Source organism: Neofelis nebulosa, chromosome 14 (genome assembly GCF_028018385.1).
Source record: "Neofelis nebulosa isolate mNeoNeb1 chromosome 14, mNeoNeb1.pri, whole genome shotgun sequence".
NCBI classification, from domain to species: domain Eukaryota; kingdom Metazoa; phylum Chordata; class Mammalia; order Carnivora; family Felidae; genus Neofelis; species Neofelis nebulosa.
Genome location: NC_080795.1, coordinates 13,084,082 through 13,092,679, shown reverse-complemented (window position 1 = coordinate 13,092,679; position 8,598 = coordinate 13,084,082).

The window sequence follows — 8,598 nt, the reverse complement described above, 5'->3', positions numbered from 1 at the left end:
GAAAACTGATTTCCTAACTAAAATCACTAGAGTTTAAACCTCTGTGTATTGAGTTCAGGGAGCTATAACATTAGAGGAGAACTGGTTAAAAAATCTTGAACTATGAATAATCCAAAATCCTAAATCCTAACTCTACTTAAGTTTCCTGATATGATATTTCATGTACATTTGTGAATATTTAAATCTTTATATTTGACTTAGTAAAAGACTGAAATGCATTTAACTCCTCAATGTGCGTATTGAAAGCAGGAGGGGAGCAGGACTAGTACTGGGCAGGATAAAGAAGCTCCAAACTACTAGCTTGGAGGCCTTATCGAAGTCGATGATTCACATGTGGACCATCTACACGAGGCCTCAAGTGTCCTTTAAGAAAGGATGGAGAATGTCCTTCAGTGGCTTCTGTAGTCGATACCATGTACAGCTAGCTATTCTCTCATCTTCTCTCATGGATGATTACACTATTGCCACCATCTTCCTATTTCCAGGGCAAAACCGCTTCCATCAAAACAAAACAAAACAAAACAAAACTCTTCAGAACTGCTGTTAGAGTGATTTTTTTTTTTCCTAAAGCACAGTTCTGATCATGACACTGCCTTATTTAAAGGCCTTTCTTCCCTGGATCTTGAACTTCTACACTTTCTACTTAGTCCACAGCACTCGTGAATGTTGGCCACCAAACCACTTTTTTAGAATCATGTGGCAGTAACAATTGTTTTTCAGACTGCAAGTCATGATCCAGCAATTCCTAAAACTTACCCTAAATACGGGCGTGGAGGGCTGTGAGGGGAGCAGGAGAGATGACATCTTAAAGTTATATTTATATTCCTACTCATCAGTAAGTAAGGCAGAAGAATGTGTGCAAAGGTATAAATTACCATTATGCATAGTAGCAGAAAAGAAAGGAAAACTACTTAGATGTCTAAGAGAAGATGGCAAAGTAAATTTTGGTGCATTCATACAACCTTAATGTGTATGAGAATGAAGACTCATTTTTGAATTTTTTAAAAAATATTCATGCCTGTTAGTGAAAAACGAGGGCAACCAACTAGGTATTCATTCTGATCTCATTTACAAAGACTATGCACATGATGAAAATAAATCTACGTGCCATAAACCAGCGATACATAGACATTTAGAAATGAGAAGAAACTATTAACATTAATGTCTATTCATGTATAATGATATTGGGAGTCATTTATGCAATTTGATTTTCTTCTTGACACGTCTTTGTATTCTCACACATTTGGCAGTAAAAAATCATCTGTTAATTTTACAAATAGTAAAGTTTACAACTGATATAATTTTAACTAACTTCCAAAAATGATCTGCCGTTACGCGATTTGTGTGAAGTCCATGCCTCTACCATTCATATTCTGTAATCTGGAATGACAACATTCATTCCATGGATTTTCTTGTGAGTAAAATGACACCCTCTTGAATTTGTTTAATGCCAGTAAAGTGGTTTGAAGATGAAAACCGCTACATAAGTGCTAAGTATTGTTATTGATCATTAAAAATCACTCGACATAACACAAGTGATTCTCTTCATTACTGGCATGAAAGCAATTTTTTCTAGGCAAAGGGTAAGGACTTACAATGTTGACATTTTAAAAAGTGTAATACTAGGAGACATGACATGCTGGAAACACAACTTTCCCTTTCATTTAAGTCCAATTGTTAGCATTTTATTTTTTTGTGGAGTCATTCATTTATATATGTCACTTGCTAACATTAATGCACTATAAATTTTGCAGAAAAGTGCTGAATCAATGACATTTTCAGGAAATAATGTTTCCTTAAGTAAGAATGACTTAGGTGCAGATAGGTTTGCTGAAGAGGTATTGGCCTGCTCAGTACTGGATTGATGGCAGTTGCAGCTGGAAAAGATAATGATGTTATTTCAGACATAGATTTTTGGGGTTGAGAGAGGAATGAGGATGTATACATTTTGCAAGGGCTGGTGTGGGCCTACTAAGGGAAAGACGTTTTCTGAGTTTTGCCCTCCAGATTATGGTCATATGACGATTGTGATCATAGGATGTTTCAGCAATACCATCCAAGAGGAATCTCTAGATTGAGCAGGCAGCAAATAACATCTTCCTTTTTCTTTTTCTTTTTTTAAAAATAGCATCTTTCATTTATTGACTAGCATCTAAGTGTCTAAGTGTTTTACAGGCATTCATGTGCTGATAACTACCCACAAAGCAAGGACTGAGGTTACAAATACTTGACAAAGAAACCGACACTCAAAAGTTGTTACTTGGCAAAGTTTACGCAGATAATAAGTATTTTTAAGTGCCATATTACTCTTCTGAAGGATAGAAAGATTTGTATTGCCTCGACTAGACACTGAAGGACTATAGGTTAAGACTGGGAAGAGGAGACAATAGAATGAATAAAGCTCCATCTTGCACGCTATGCTTTTTTCCACCTTTGGTGATAAAGCTTATCTTGGAATTCACTCTAATTAAGCAAAGAGCTTTTTGCTGCCTGATTTCAACACGGTATGATAGAAATGAAATAGGATTAGAAAATGAAATTTTTTTCTTAGCTGTGTTGCTAATTGGCTGATAGATTTTGTTTTCATATACCCAGTAGAAATAACTGTACTTTTATTAGCATCATTTGAGATTAACAGATGTGGAAATACTCACGCTAAATGATTTCTTACCCACAGTATTGCTATTATTTCAGGCATTAGAGCATTTGTTGAATACTTTAGCTTACTCCGTGACACATTGAGAGGTTGGTGAGGTAGTTGTTACCCGTTTCCTATGGTTTCATTGTCACTCTGCCAGCTGAATGCTGAGTCAGTGCATAGCATACTGTGATGAACTTTTCTGAGGGTGTTTGTAGTACACAGATGCCATTCAAAGGCTCTCTTCCAGCTCTTCAGCCTCCGTAAATTTGTCCATTCACAATGAAGCTTGTAATATCATGGGAAAACTACTTTAATATATTATTCCTAATCCCTATTTCCATAGAGAGAAAATTCACAACACTTTATGTAACTTTTCTCCAGGTTCCAAAATTGTTGCCATTATCATGTAATTCAAACATCTGCTATGAGTCATTAAGTTTCCAAGAACAGGTTATGCTCATTAAACTCCCTTAATGTATATGGATTTAAATTGTAGAAAGAATTTACAGGAACCTCTCTCAAATATTCTAAGATAATTACCCAGTAATGCTGTTTTAAAGAAAAATTTGTACAATTCTTTTTGGTGTTTAAAAAAATTACCTTATCCATATATTCATAGTCCTTCCTCAGTCCCAAGCACTACATAGGTACTAACTGAAGGTCATTTAGGCCACTGGAGCTGTCCTGAAAGAATAGGAAAACTCCGTAATGTTTTAAATTATTTTGCCCTTTATCTATTTATTTGGCTTCACCAAATATTGGTCCCATTTCAGTGACCTGACTTTTTGCAATTAAAGCAAAGCACAAAAAGATAAAATCATAGAAATTGTGAAAAACTTAATACTATCACTACCTTTATCGTATGAAAAAAAGTCTAAACATCCCAGAATATGTCTATACCTAAAGAAATCTATGTAGATATAGAAGGTTCTCCAGAGTTGGACCCATTTCAGCATCTCCCAAGTAAATAATCTCCAAGTCACTAGTACCATTAGTAGCAAATCTTTATGAAGTACGTCTGTGATATGAAAGCCATTGTATCTATTAATTCTCAGACCACAATCAATATTCAGAGAAGCATAACTTGAAATATAAGATCATAAGCTTTTTCATACCATAACTATGCGTAGAAGTTAGAAATCATCAACTCCAAACATGGAAAATCTTTGGGGGAAAAGTTGGGCATTAGGAAATTTTAGAGCACAAAAGGAAAAAGCGAGCAGTGGTCGTAGTAGTAGCAGTGGATCTGTGGGCTACAAAGACTTACCAGGTCTATAGATGTGCTGTATTAATAACCCAGATGTGCTCTGTTTGAAATGCTCTGGAAAATTATCAGCTTAATTAATGTGAATTTCAATTAGAGCTTTTAAACTCCATTTTAAAGAAAGGATATATGCTTCATACTATAGTGATTATAAAATAATTTTGTCCATAATTTCCTACACTATTTAAGTACAAATGATTCAGCTCGGAGCCTGGAGCCTGCTGCAGATTCTGTGTCTCCCTCTTTCTCTGTTCCTCCCCCACTCAGGCTCTGTCTGTCTCTCAAAAATAAATTAACAGTAAAACAAAATTTTTTTTAATTAAAAAAAAAAAAAGAGCACAGCAAACAGCCCCACTGACATACAACACAGAAGCAGCAGTTTTAAAAAATGCCTGGGTAAACAGGAGGGAGATTTGTTTACTAATCTCAGAGTTTATGGTGGAGAGCCAGGTATCTTTGGGAGACTTTTTCAAGAATTAAAAAGCTGGTGGTGGCATTTCTTTCCTACCCCCCTGCCTAGATGCATGGATACCTGTGAGAACCAGCAGAGCGCAAACACTCCCCACCTAGCTTACTAATAGTGCACTCTGCCACCACATTCTTCTGTGGACACATTCCCTGTATCCCAGCCTTGGCAGGAGTCCATCCAGAGTGGCACCACAAGCATGGCAGTGTGAAAGCAGCCACAAAAAGGGTCAGTACCACTTTAAAGTGACTCCTGCCCCAGGGAGAGTGGAAGAAAACCACTGTTTAACTGCAGCCCCAGCAGTGGGGGTAGATATCTGATTTGACTGCAAAGCCAGCCCTCCAACAAAAGCTTCTCAAGGGACAATACAGGGAGAGTGCCCTCCAGTTCAGTGATACCACAGCTCTGGCAAACATCTAATCTGACCCAACTCAAGACCAAGGCAGGGCTAGAATGAGCCACTAACTCAGGGGCCGAACTCTGCCCACAACAGGCAAAGAGAGTCATTGCAGATGACTGGACTGAAGGCAAACACAGTTCAGCCACAATAGTAGGGCACATGCAACACATAGGAGACACTGCTAAGCACCAGGATCTAGTGAATAAGAGACATTGTACTGCAGGGCACTACACGACCTTTTCCTCATAAGGCCACTATTTTCAAGAGCAGGAGACATAGCTCTTGACACATAGAATCAGACAGAGAGTTAGAAAATGATGAGACAGAGGAATATGTCCAATGAAAAAACAGGACAAAATCACAGCAAGAAAGCTAAACAAAACAGATAGAAGTAATATGCCCCATGGAGAATTTAAAGTAATGGTCATAAAAATATTCACAGGAGTTGAGAAGAGTGGAGGACCTCAGTGAGACCCTCCACAATGAAATAGAAAAGATAAAAAAGAACCAATCAGAGGTGAAGAAGTCAGTAACTGCAACTAAAAATACACTAGAGGAAATAAATAGTAGACTAGAGGAAGTAGAAGAATGGAACAGTGGCCTGGAAGGCAGTAATGGAAAGTAACCAAGCTGAACAGCAAAAAGGAAAAAGAATAAAAAAAAAAAAAAAGAATAGATTAAGGGAATTTAATGATACCAACAAGTGGAATATCATTTGCATTAGAGGGATCCCAGAAGAAGAAGAGAGAAATGGGGCAGAATATATATTTTAAAAAATAGTAGCTAAAAAATTCCTGAATCTGGGAAAGGAAACAGATCTCCAGATCCAGGGGACACAAAGAGCACCCAACAAAATCAACCCAAGGAGGCCCACAGCAAGATACACTGTACTTAAAATGGCAAAATGTAGTGATAAAGAAGGATTTTTAAAGCAGCAAGAGAAAGCAGTCCCATAAAGGGGAAACCTCATAAGGCTATCCGCTGATTTTTCAGGAAAAACTTTGCAGACCGGAAGGGAGAGAAGAGAAGAAGAAATAAAGAATTTCCCAGACCAAAAAGAAAAAAAAAAGTTAAAGGAATTCATCACCACTCAAACAGTCTGACAAAAAAGATGTTAAAGGGGACTTTTTGAGTGGAAAAGAAAGACCATAGCAAGGGCAGGAAAAGTAGGAAGCACAGAAGAATAAAATGAAATGTTATAAAAAATCAGTCAAAAGATTCACAAAAGAAAAGGCTGGGAAGTATGACACCATCTACCTAAAACGGGATGAGAGGAGTAAAAATTTAGTTCTTTGAGGGTTCATTCAAACTTAAATGACCGTCAGGTTAATATATACTGCTATATACACAAGATGTTATATATAAACTTAACTGTAGCCACAAATCAAAAACTGATAATATATATGCAAAAAAATAAAAATAAAGGAATCCAAGTATGTCATTATGAAGACCAGAAAACCATGAGGGAAGAGAGCAAGAAAAGAAAGAAACTACACACACAACTATAAAACAGATAATAAAATGGCAATAACTACATCCCTATCAATAATTACTTTGAATGTAAATGGACTAAATATTCCAATCAAAGGATATAGAGTGATGGAATTGATTTTAAAAAGCTAGATCTATCTATACACTGCCTACAAGAGACTCATTTCATATGACATATGCAGATTGAAAGTGAAGAAATAGAAAAACATTTATTAGGGAAATGTAAATGAAAAGAAAGCCAGGATAGCAATACTTATATCGGACAAAATAGACTTTAAAACCAAGACTAAAACAAAGAACGACACTGCATACTTGTAAAGGTAACAATCCAACAAGAAGATAAAGCAATTGTAAATATTTATGCACCCAACCTGGAAATACCCAAATACATGAAGCACCAAAATAATTAAAGAAAGTAATAATAGGGGATACAATACTAATTGGGGATTTTAACACCCCACTTACATCAATGGATATAGATCATTCAAACAGAAAATCAGCAAGAGTGGCTTTTAAAGACACATTGGACTAAATGGATATAACAGATATATTCAGAACATTCCATCCTAAAGTAGCAGAATACATTTTATTTTCAAGTGATATGGAATATTCTCAAGAACAGATCACATGTTAGGCCACAAAACAAATCTTAACAAATTCAAAAAGATTGAAGTCATACCATGCATCTTTTCCAATCACAACACTATGAAACTAGAAATCAAAAAAAAAAAAAAAAAAAAAAGTGTGGAAAGAACACAAATACCTAGAAGTTAAATAACATGCTACAAACAATGAATGGGTCAACCAAAAAATCAAAGAGGAAATTTTTAAAAATACATGGAAACAAATGAAAATGAAAGCAGTCCAAAATCTTTGGGATGCAGCAAAAGCTGTTCTAAGAGGGAAGACAGTAACACAGTTCTACCTCAAGAAGAAAGAAAAATCTCAAACAACCTAAATATACATTTAAAGGACCTGGGAACAGAAGAACAAACAAAACCCAAAACCAGTAGAAGGAAGAAAATAATGAAGATTAGTACAGAAATAAGCAAGATCAAAACAATAGAAAAGATCAATGAAACCAGGAGCTATTTCTTTGAAATGGTCAACAAAATTGATAATCCTGTAGCCAAGGCTCATCAAAAAAAAAAAAAAAAAAAAAAAAAGAGAGAGAGAGAGAACTCAAATTATTAAAATCAGAAATAGAAGTAGCAACTGACACCACAGAAATACAAAGGAATATAAGAGAATAATATGAAGAATTATGCAAACAACTAGGCAACCTAGAAGTAATAGTTAAATTCATAGAAACCTGTAGCTTCCCAAAAATGAATCAGGAAGAAATAGAAAATTTGAACAGCCCAATTACCAGTAATAAAACTGAATCAAAAAAAAAAAAAACCCAAAACTATCAACAAACAAAAGTCCAGGACCAGATAGCTTCACAGGTGAATCCTACCAGATATTTTTAAAAGTGTTGAGGGGCGCCTGGGTGGCGCAGTCGGTTAAGCGTCCGACTTCAGCCAGGTCACGATCTCGCGGTCCGTGAGTTCGAGCCCCGCATCAGGCTCTGGGCTGATGGCTCGGAGCCTGGAGCCTGTTTCCGGTTCTGTGTCTCCCTCTCTCTCTGCCCCTCCCCCGTTCATGCTATGTCTCTCTCTGTCCCAAAGATAAATAAAAAACGTTGAAAAAAAAAAAATTTAAAAGTGTTGATACCTATTCTTCTCAAGCAATTCCAAAAAATAGAAGAGGACAGAAAGCTTCCAAATTCATTCTTTTAGACCAGCATTACCCTGATACCAAAACCGGATAAACACACTACAAAGATAGAGAACTACAGGCCAGGGTGAAACAAAAAACCTTTTGTACAGTGTCTGAAACATAATAAGTTCTTAATAAATTAAATCTCTTGTTATTAAAAACAAAAAGAAAAAGAAAAAATAGAAAATGGATAGAGATCAATTTGATGACTGATGTGATGGCAAATATATTGGTGTCCAATTAAGGTAGAGATTTTCACTTTCATGCCAAGTGGTAAAAAAGAATGCCTGCCATTGTCAAAAGAGATTTAAAAAACACTTTTCTTTTGCTATAATATTCATGATACATGACAAAACTTCCGGCACTTCATGTCTTTTGATAATATGCTTAGTAATATACTTAGATCTTACTGAATATGCTTACACTTACATTCTAATCCACAACTCTAATGAAGTTTTTGATGCTTTTTCTATAGCTTGACTGTAAATGTTATGAACCAATAAATGACATTTATTTCATAATGACATATAAATGTACTTAATGTGAAAGGTAGTAATAAGCCAAGATCACATCCC